Genomic DNA, 11,126 nt, shown 5'->3' on the forward strand with positions numbered 1-11,126 from the left:
ATTGACACCGGTGGGGGGACATGTATTGCAAAGCAATTTTCGCTGTTGTTTAACCTGGTATTGATGTGGCCCGAACAGCCTCCTCTTGCTTCTTATTTCCTTGTTGTTCCTTGTTATTGTTGTTAACATATCGGGCTGGCAGAATGGTCTTGATCTTAGAGGTACGCACATTTTCCTCAGCTGTCTAGCCTAGGTTTAAATCCCAACACAGTTATTTTCAACTGTCATCAATGTGTTTCTCACAAGCAGGGCGATTCATCAATGTGTGTGTGCCATCTCCCAGATGGACGTTGAACTGAACTGCTGGCAGTAGTTGGTGGATGTTAAAGTTCCCACGGTGTCCTTCACGAAGAGTAGGTGAGCTATTGCCACCACCATGAACAAATTCCAGATTCCTGCCCTAACCCTAACCCAAAGTCAAACATCATGCCGAGCCAGCCGGTTCATGAAAGACTTGGGCCAAGTTCCCCCTCACCACCCCCATCCCTGGCTAACCCCACAATAACGTGAGAATAATTGTGGCCATTAAAGAAGAAGAGAAGATTGTTAACATACAGATTGCCTCTTAAAACAGTATTGGTGTATATTGAAGAAATGAAGGAAAGGATGGGAAAAGGGACATCACTGAGAGATGTAATGAGAGTAGGATTGGGGAGAAAAGAGAAAAGAGGTAGAGGGGAGCGAAGGAGAATGTATGGAACATGTGCAAGAGGAGGTGAAGATGGTGGATAATGGAGGTCAAAATATCACTACTTTGCACACATAATATGTAGATAGCCTGTAATAAGGAACCCCAATTGAGTTTTTAAAAATAAAAATATGGTAAAACTTGTATTCTAGTTTACATTATACCAATCATCCTGTCATCTGCATTATGCCGTAAATTTTGTGCATGAACAGAACCCTTGAAAAGAACCCTTGACACCTGTGGTCCGGACCCCCCACCCCTCCCTTTTCCAACCATCACACTTATTTTTGAAAGCAAAATAGCTGAGAGCGAGGAAGTGTTTGTCTTGTATCCATTGATGTTGTTTTTTATTCATAACTCTCTGACCTGAACATCGCCTTTCTAAATTTACGGATTGGCCACTGCAGAGGAGAGTTTGTAAATTTGGCCACAGGTCATTACCGTTAACTTATGGTATCTGCACCACAAACAGTGCATTGGATGCAATGCAGATGTTGAGGAGATTGAAGATGAATCCTCTAAAGTTGAACCATATAAAGTTATCGTTTTGTTGAAAAAGGATGAATAATCTGATACATATGCTGTTAGGAGTGGGATCCCCCCCCACACTCTCCCCCTATTGAATATATTATATGAAAGCAAGACTCCATGTATGAATATAAACTTGGTGGATATATTTATAAGGTCAGAAACTGTATTATCTAATTAAAAGCTGCAAGACCGTCCTGCAGGCTGGTTTCCCCTCTAGATGCCTTCTTATTTATGCTAATCACCCTCCCCTTGTTCTTCACTGAAGCAAGTGCATGCCACCTCATGCAAGTGGTTTCATCCATCGAAGGTGGCATTGAATGACTTGCAATGTATGTGGGCACACAGTGCCTGGAGATACAAAGTGTCCTGATACAAATATACAAAATGTCCTGCCATGGTGCAAGTGTAGTGAGGAGGAGATCAGCAGTAGGAGATCCATGAAGAGACTTTGATGTTCATTAGAGCATTGCAGAGACTCATTCAGCAATCCAGTGTGAGGGTCTTAGAGGGTACATCAGACAGCTCTGTAGCTCCACAAACATGAGCTAGGCCTGCCCTTGACTGACATGGTTCTGGATATGACCTGGGTGATATACCATGCACCGCAGAGTTCATCTCATGCCCTCGTGCCTGCTTCTTCTTTGACATAGAGCATATGGTAGTGGGTAGCATCGTTTTATAGTGCTGCAGCTGTGCTGCTGATGCAGGGCTCACCTGTATGTTAGCGCAAGGATTTGGAGTTTGGCCAGGCAGTGATAGCTCTCCTACTTTTTATGAGGAACATCATGGGATCTTTAACTTCCACCAACTACTGCTGGCAGATAGGATGCCCAGTTTCATATCCATACACACGAGAGATGGGACACACATTGATGAATCGCCATGCATACAAAACACCAGGGTGGCAGTTTTGTTGCTGGTCCAAGATTCAAACCCAGACTGGACATCTGAGGTGAGTGTGCACACCTCTCGGGTATCCTGCCAGTCCCTCCGCTTGCTAAGCACACCAAGAGGTGCACGGCCATTTTACCTCCCTACCATTACTTCCCAGTTTGATTCCTCACACAAGCGAAATATTTTTTTCTTCTTTTGTTTCCCGTCATTCTTGACTTGCTCTTCTTGTATACAGGCCGGCGGCTATAGGGGGGAAATTGTTTGATGAATATTGAATGAGTGTTCTGTGCTTGTCGTTCCATTGAGGCCCACTGGTAAATTGTTGAAGTGTCACAATTATTGCTGTCATTAGTATTATCCCACTACATGGGATTAAATAAGGTAATCCTCTGTATGTATGTACGTATGTTCATCTGAAAATCACAGAAAAAAATAGAACCACTGAACCCGTAGCTTCTCTGGGCCCTGGCCTAAAGTTGTACCCCAAATTTGGTAGCATTCTGACTGTGGGTCTGGAGAAGAAGATTTTTGAAGAAATTTACAAAGTCGGCCATGTCACCCGAATTAGCTTTGCAATCCCTGTTTCCAGTCAGGAGTGGAACGTTGCTGCCAAATTTCAGCTGGATCGGCCCAGTGGTTTAGCCGGAGAAGTCAAAATAGGAGACGGACAGACAGTTGGAAGGACAGACGGATGGATGGACGGTGCACTGGATTATCTGGAATTAAAATTCCAGATAAGCTAAAAACAGGGCTGGCCAAATTTCCACAAAATTTTGCAGACATATTGGTAGTAACCAGGGTAAAAAAACAAAACAAAAAAACATCTGCCCTCCCACTGCGAGAGGTAGGATGACGACGACTTGCCAATGCTCAAGAAGGGAGCAGGTATTTATCGTTATTAAATTGCTGAATTCAAGCATGAGGACATTCTCTTTCCTATAATCGTGTTTAGTGTTAGCAGCAACTGTTGAATTCACAAAGGAAAATAGTTCACACCCACTGATCAATTCAGCCAAGACCGTTCAACTGTTCTGTGGCAAAGACCCACATTGTGGAGAACAAGTAGCCATTTTCATGCTGTCTCATACATGTGACAATTCTGCGTGTGCAATGAACAATGACATGGGCAACCAGTGTCCTCTGCTATGAAAGACTCGTCAAGCTCATCTGTCCTTTTCACAAATGTTTACACCATGCTACAAGTTTTCTGTGACTTAAATTTTGTGCTATATTGTGCAGTCATTCTCCTGATGAGGCAGAAGACCAAGAAGGAACCTGAAGAAGTAAACAGCAAAGATGGAGTCATCAGGAGGAGCCTGGATATGATTCGGGTTTGAGAATGTCACATGGTTTGACGCCTTCACTCAGCAAAATCCTGATGACTTCTTGCTGCTCTGTAATAGTCGACTCTTGTACAACAAAACTCGTGTGAAGTCAACAAATGGCTCACACTTGCCACTGCAATATCGCACATAATACAATTGTATTACACACATGCATTATTAGTGACACTGACATTTACTTTATTTATTGACACCCCCCCCCCCCCCACAAAAAAGTGTATATATGTATACATATATCAATCGTATATATTGTCAAAGGTTCAGCACCCGGGTCGTGAGGGGCTTCACGGACTGCTTCCTGACCTTTGATCCTGAAGCCGACCAGCCAAAGATAACTTTGCGGTACAATGGGCTGCTAAGCAACCACGGACGGTTAATTTAAGTAGGGTCCTTCCCACGTTACCTTCCCGGCAAATCAATCACCCCAGATAGGGAACTGTGCTCTTGATGCTCCAATGCTGTAAATCAAGAACGGCCAAGCGATACCCTAAGTGAGGCATCGACTCGTGACTAACCGTAGCAAAACAGCAGGGAAGAACTATCCACTTTTTACACACGAGTGTCTACCCCTCTGTTCTTCATTGCAAGGCATGTTAGCCACTGGCGCCCCCTGGTGGCCTAAAGTGGGGCCGCTGACGCTCGGCTGAGAATACACAATGTGATAAAACCCATAATCCACCATAAATGCTTTCAACAACTAAAGTTGGCCAGGTCTTTTTGGAACACCCACGTATACCTACTGAACCAAGCAGTGCGTCCTGAAAGATAACAAATACATATATAACTCGAGGGGGAGCACTCGGTAGAGTGCAAAACCTCCGCCACCAATACTGCTAGGTCACTCAAGTGAACCTGATATCCTATTCATTCAATTTGACGTCAACAGTGCCCACAGAGTTATAGTTTGCAACTTTCCCTTTTACTTTTACATACTCAATTCATTCGTCATAACTATATTCATTGAGACAGAAATTGATTTTACGTGGGTATATCCACCTGAAGTTCCAAAATCAGCCGCAATTATAATTTTGGCATGTTTTTTGTTGGAAATCACTTATAACATGTAGAAATGCAAAAACAAAAATTCAAATATTTTTTCAAAATGGCCGCTATGGCGGCCATATTGGACTTTGGACCAAGTCCAAAATCTGATGGCATGATTCTTGGACGATACCTAATCCCCCCACCAAGTTTCGTCGAAATCAGTCGAGGAGTTTTTCCGTAATACTGTTCACAAACAAACAAACAAACAAACAAACAAACAGACAGGGGTGAAAACAGTAACCTCCGTCCATCTTCGATGGCGGAGGTTAAATATTCTTGCGGACCCGGGGTTGCGGGTGTATTTCAAGGGTGGGGATATCCCTGGCTTCTCCCCGGACTCATCGGGAATCGAGGTCATCGCACACGAATTTGTTTTTATTGCTGTGGGTCGCTAATCAACCGCGAACACTGATAATTTAACCATGTGACCCAGTGTCCTCCATCTGACTTCCGTTTAACTGGGAACACGCAGTCACCTTATCGGGGAATCGTGACATCAATGCGTACTTGTGTTAAGCTTACCGTATCAGGTGCAGTCAAGCCAAGCGGAGCTGCCAAGTGCTAATAAGCATATTCTTGGGGTGTAACTTCCCTCCAAGGTTAATATGTGGATCATGCTGGACCAATGGAGGAAAAGACAATCACGAGCTGGGAACATTTATAACAAAGCAAATTTATTATAACCAGGTGAGGAAAATTATGTGGCACAACAATTATGTACAGTATGGGAAAGCAAGGAATTTGTGGGTGCGGCAAAATAAATGCAAATATTTACACAAGAAGACACAGCACAGAGGTGCAACCATAACTTATGTTACACACACACACATGCACATGCACGCACACACACGTGCACACACACACACACACACACACACACACACACACACACACACACACACACACACACACACCTGAGGAAATTAGAGGTAGCCCAGAAAGAGGAGAGACAGTTGAGGTGTAGCAACCTTACTTTACCTGGCGTGGTCGGCAGACTGGCGCAATCTAATCGCTTAGGAAGGAGGAGGGAGGAAAACTGAGGGTGTCGACGGTGTCGGAATGGAAGGTGCAAATGCAGTGCAGCATATCGTGCAGCATGATGTAAAAGGAAGGTGTGAGAGGTGCAAATCTGTAATGCTCTGTTAGTTTGTGCATCCTCAGTGGATGAGACATGGATGGGAGAAAAAGATGCATCAGAGAAAGACTTAACAGAGATGTGTGAAAGGTCTGTAAGTGTGAATATTGGCTGCAGAATGCAGCTGAAACTGTTAGCGGATGACCTTGGGGGTGATCCCAGCCTGTCCTGGCAATAGCTCGCTCCACCTCGCTCTCCTCGCTGCACCCCGCTCGCCTCGCTTGGCTGCTCTGCTCTCTCTGCTTGGTTGCACTGGCTCTTGAAGAGATTCCACTCAGACACTGGACAGAGGAGAGATCCTGGACGACTGTCTCATTTTGCCTGGACGATGGAGAGAGAACGAGCAAGCTGAATTGCTCCCTTTTATAGAGCCTGAGTGAGGGAGGAGCCAAAAATCAGATCAAAAGACCCTGTAGGCATTCCAAAGCTCCCCCATTGGCACATAGCAGTCGCCTCTCATCGTAGCCACGCCCTGCCAGGCTCCAGAATCGAAAATGGCTTCATTTTCTCGAGCCTGCCCACGTGACGGAACTCCATAATTAACATTGGCCAAGGATCTTCGGGAGCACTCTCCAGCCCTGAACATACGATGGACTCCATTTGAGCGTGGTTATTTGGGGAAACCGTGGAGCTACCAGCATGTGCTTCAATGAACCCCAGCACACATTTGTTCTTCAAGCTACATCCCAAAACACCCTGGCTCTTAATGTCTTCGTTCCTCCAGCATCCTCAAAGACTGTGGTGAGTGTCCAGGGGGTTGATGGTAGTTGCGGTGGTTATTGGGGGGTGAGGGAAGCATCTGCGGTGAAAGTGAGGCAATTGTGGTGATAAGGTTGAGGTGGTTGCGGCGTTTGCAGTGAATGCATCAGATGTAGGAGGTTGTGGGAATTTTTAGAAGGCATTTGGAGTGGTTACAGTAAGCATTGTAGTGTTGTGGTGAGCATAGTAAGAGTCTCAGGATAAGGCGTCAGTTGGGTTATGGTGTGCCGTTTGAATGGAAAATGGCGCACGTATGCAAATGAGCTGACACTCCTGGTATTGTTACCAATCTGCGTGCGTGCTTGCATCGTTTGTGTATGAGATAAAGGGTAGTAAAGAGATAAATGAAAGAATAAAGGATTGAAGACCTTACGAAAAGCCCTAAACAACACATCTTTCCCATTTACCCATTAAACATATGGAAAGGGCTAACTAAACAAATACTAATGAGATAACTGTCTGAGGATCGCTATATGTTGGGTGCCATTGCCTCTGAGGAGTGCCAGTTCTACAGAACCACAACAACACACACACACACAATATATATATTATATATATATATATATATATATATATATATATATATATATATATATATATATATATATATATATATATATATACATATATACAGTATATGATTTTGATGTACCATGCTCTTTACGCAGTGTTTGTGCTGCTGAAGTAGTTTCCTGGCAAGAGTTATATTGGGTGATTTGCCATTGCCTTTGTAGCGTTGTTTGCCCGTGCTCTTATCCTTTTAAATGTTGAGCGTCAAGCCAGGATGCAGCACGTTCCATATTTATAATTTTTGGTATGACTCTGCTGAGGTTTGAACCACAGACCTCCCAGTTTCAGAGCGGATGCTCTCGCCACGACACCACCGACACTGAATCTGGCTATTGGTTCTTAGCCATGGAACTATTCACAATTTTTCGTGAGCACCACAATGCTTTGTCAAGAAGATGGACTCAACCAACAACCACCAGCAATATGTACTGGCAATTTTGATTTTTTCCAAATTCTTCCAAAAACCCACTGTTCGAGGTAAATATGGATTTATTTTTTGAATTCGAGTTAAACTTAATCTAAACCTATAAAAGACACTGATAAACTTTTCTTTAGTTGGAATTCGAATCATTTAAGAATATATGGTTTACCAATTAATGTGTCTTCAAATAATGCATGTAACATGATCAAAGTATTGATTATTAATGTTACATTGAACACATCACCAATAAGCTCAACTCGTACAAATAATTTGAAATTTGATCCATTTCTCATCCAGACTGATCGTTTATGAAACGTTTATAGTAAAGAACTCCAATGAAGATGTTTGCACATTTGCATGATGTATAGGTCACCTTTCAGATAACAAGATGTAACTACCATGTAAAAGCAACAATAATCACCTTTATCAATGAAAAGAATTGATTACGAAGATATAAGTTCATGACTCAAATCGAGCAGTAAATCACATATTCACGAGATTGATGTTTTGAGACCATTTTAAAGGACATACCTATTTTCAAATCGTCTGAACAAATGGACATCCAAACAATGGATCCTGCAAAACAACAATTCACTTGTGCACACAACAATGTCAGTGCCCCCTGCTTCTGATAAAGTATTGGGTTTCACTTGTCCACCTTCCTCTTTACTCATACATGCCTTAACTCCGCACGTCATTTTCCTAAATCTCAATATCTAGTATTGACAATAAAAACGAGGTATGAGAATGCCATTGTGAATAAGTATGCAGTCACATGTCCACATGTCAATCTCAAGAGAATTGTGTGATAGCTTCCATGTGTGTCTCATCACATGTACGTGTAAGGGAGAGCTGGGTTCGTTAAACCAGCAGATACGTTGAGTCACTCCTTGTTTCTTGGAAACCAAACACTTACTTCATACAACTGTGTCATCTATCAGTGAAGCACATTGCAACTCTCTTTCTGAGTTTGGATACACACCATTCGTATGTATGGAAAAAAGCAGTGATTGATTGATTTATTTTAAAAATAATTTAAAATGAATTTTGAAGAACAAAATTAGCAGACTCGTACACATAATTAGTACGTACTCCATTTTCGAGAAATGTACGAAGCCTTATCTCAGTTCATGTAACATGGAGGCAATGTTGATTTAAAAATCGCCAATGTGCAATAAGTTATGCAACTTTCTATTGGATGTGCTTGAGCAATGACTCAGGGCTGTGGCTCAGTGATGGCTCAACTTGCCCCACAATGAACAAGGTGGCCCAAAAGTCTGGAGCCACAGGGTTAACATTTACTCCGCACGTGTAAAATGCGGGGTTAAGCAATTGGTTCACTCTGTCTGTCTGATAGATGTCAGTCTATGATCGAGGAACTACTGTACTTGGTTTCAATTGAATTTCGCATTTTGAACACTGTTGAACATGAATTGGAACACAAACCTGCAGTTTAGTGGTGCTTTGGCTCCGAATTTGTTCAACTGTACAGTCTCCTCCCGGGCACGCATGCTCACAGATGGGTGAATCAATTGCTTCAGTCTCTGCCTGTCTGGCAATCAAACAAAATTTAAAATCATTCCAAGCAGGAAATGTACTGTTTTTAAGGTTGTCATGAAGGACAAAAACAACAGGCACGAATAACTAATATAACATGTTAAATAAGGTAGTGTAAAACAGGGTACCTCATCGGCGGTAAACTTCTGATTCAATGTTTGTTTTTTGTTTTTTTTTCTAGTCTTTAAACTTATCTTTTATTTCAATTGAATTATATATTTAAGTACCGCAGAACACAAATCACTTTGTTTGCACTTCTAAAAACCTCCAGTTTAGCAGTACTTGGGGAAAAAAATTTACGCCGTCTCAACCAATCAAATTTGCTGCGTGCTCTGAGGATGGAGTACCACCGAGATTCACACAAAAATGGGGTTGCTGAGCAATGCAACCACAGAGCAAATGTCATCCAAAATGTGTATATATATATATATATATATATATATATATATATATATATATATATATATATATATATATATATATATATATATATATATATATATATATTTCTTTCGTGCATCTTTTTCACAAAGAACATTCCAAAATCGTCAGTTCCTTCAAGAATAGTTGGAAGAAGATTCAGCTCTGTTTTGTTTGACGCATCGGCTTCATGTGGTTGCCAATGTGCTTGGTATCCAAAGTTCATGAACAAAGCTAATATCGAGTTTGCTCAGAACAGCAAAAGCAAGAGTTTAAAAGACCTTTCCCATGTGCTCTTTTCTCAAGACTGCACCTGGTAAGGTGTTCTATGAACTCTCTCATATGTTAAGATATATATATATATATATATATATATATATATATATATATATATATATATATATATATATATATATATATATATATATATATATATATATATATATATATATATATATATGGACTAAAACAATTCTTTCTGATAGTAAACATTATTTACTTATTACCTCCATCACCGAAGGTGAAGGACGTCATGTTTTCACCCCTTTCTCTTTGTCTATTTGTGTGCAGGATATCTCAAAAAAATTGTAGACGGATCCGGATGAAATTTTGTGGACAGGTTCGATGTTTGGCAAGGACGAACTGATTCGCTTTTGGTGAAGATCCTGATCCGGATCCAGATCTGATAATTTTTAAGTGATTCTTCACCATTGAGAGATCGGGCCAAAAACGATACAGTACTGTATCACATGATATTTCAAAAATGTATTGGGCCCGATATGTTCTCATGGATCAGGCATTACGTGGTGGAGGCATGCACTCTACTGAGTGCCCTTCTAGTTTATTAATTGATTATTTCTGCAAGATTACTATTGACAGAGCATAATTACAGTAAATGTTCGAATTGTTGGACATTAACTTGCAGGCACTTTGAGTCCACGTCCACATGATATTTGGACATTTCTTAACAAACTCCACTCTCTCATCTTTTGTTAATTTTGTTGCCATCACTTATTTGGAAAGAAGGAAACAATTAGTTTTGTTAAATATACATATTTAAAATAATATATACGGTAATATTAATCCAATGTTCCAAATCATATCTGGCTCCTAACTTTTGGGCAGCCCTGTGTACAGTACTTGTTCATGTTGAGGCGCACGTCCAATTTCCCTGTTTTGCAGGTTCTGGTCGTCAGGTGGCTTAATCACGCAGAGATGATATATTAGGGAAAAGTGGACATGGTTAAAACCCCTTCTAGATAGAACGGAACGAGCAGCAATGGATGTGGCAATGGGCAGGTAAACTAGAGAACTACCATGTGAATGTCCGACAGATCGTATCCTGACAAACAGATACCACAAGAGCATCATTTAGATTGAAAAAGTAGAACTTTATTTACACCTACACTGTGGGGTACTTTCCACCAGCAGACATTTTGCAATTTCCTAAAGCAACTCCTCGAAAAAAAGGAAAGAAAGCAAAAGCAACTGAAACAAACTTCAAGGGATTCATCTGAAAAGGAGAACATGGACAGAGCTTTCAGAGAACGTGATGAGGAAAGAACCGTGATCGGCAAACAGAAGGGGATAAAGCAAAAGAACAATTGAAAGAAGATTCGAGGTGCAGTGGCATTTACAAAACAACTTTACTTATCCATTGCTCAGCTGACCCCACACAGTGTTTACGTTGAGTTGAAATACAAAAAAGGGTTTAGCACTTGATCACTATTTAATAATACCTATTACAATGATTGGGCTGGCACA

General features: G+C 41.3%; 1 long non-coding RNA gene across 1 annotated transcript in view; it reads right to left on the reverse strand.

Annotated features, from left to right (window-relative positions):
• Window positions 1-2,010: 2,010 nt before the first annotated feature.
• Window positions 2,011-11,126, reverse strand: part of LOC147032155 (uncharacterized) — a 101,037-nt gene continuing 91,921 nt past the window's right edge. Inside the window, exons 2-5 of the long non-coding RNA XR_015055052.1 lie at window positions 8,832-8,937; window positions 7,917-7,961; window positions 5,023-5,117; window positions 2,011-3,571 (exon numbers count right to left, since the gene is read on the reverse strand). This is a non-coding gene — a long non-coding RNA (uncharacterized LOC147032155). The remainder of the gene's footprint in view (window positions 3,572-5,022; window positions 5,118-7,916; window positions 7,962-8,831; window positions 8,938-11,126) is intronic.

The sequence above is a fragment of the Eptatretus burgeri genome, chromosome 2 (assembly GCF_056783735.1).
Source record: "Eptatretus burgeri isolate ZD-2024b chromosome 2, Ebu_testis_v1, whole genome shotgun sequence".
NCBI classification, from domain to species: Eukaryota; Metazoa; Chordata; class Myxini; order Myxiniformes; family Myxinidae; genus Eptatretus; species Eptatretus burgeri.